The following is a 457-nucleotide window of genomic DNA, read 5'->3' as shown; positions in this document are numbered from 1 at the left end:
ATTCCTGCTTAATGCACAATAATGTCATACTCTTCTTTCCAATGCAGACAAACATACAGTAGGGGCTGGGATCTATGCTAAATAAAGTGGTAGGCTCTTGCTACTCTTTCCAAATTACAAAATTTAGATTGCCCTAATCAGCAGAAGCAGCCTGCACCTCACAACCAGACAGCCTGCACAGGGAGGGAACAAGGGGCTCCTTTAAAAAGAGACCAAATTTCATTCCATATGTCAAAGCTGTAACCACCACAGTAGCCCAGAATCATCTGAAGCATGCAAGGCTCCCTCCATGCCTTGTAATCCAACAGTACTGTCACACCTCCCTGACTGCTACACTCCCTACCTAAAAGAGACTGATAGACTTTTATGGCTTGAAAGATCTGCATCACATCATCTGAAGATATCGGAGAAGAGCAAATGAAAGAGTCCAAGAGAGACACATTTACATTGTTCTTTC

The sequence above is a fragment of the Phaethon lepturus genome, unplaced genomic scaffold, assembly GCF_000687285.1.
Source record: "Phaethon lepturus isolate BGI_N335 unplaced genomic scaffold, ASM68728v1 scaffold14021, whole genome shotgun sequence".
NCBI classification, from domain to species: domain Eukaryota; kingdom Metazoa; phylum Chordata; class Aves; order Phaethontiformes; family Phaethontidae; genus Phaethon; species Phaethon lepturus.
The sequence above is the reverse complement of the archived record's forward strand: the minus strand, read 5'-3'. Positions refer to the sequence as shown.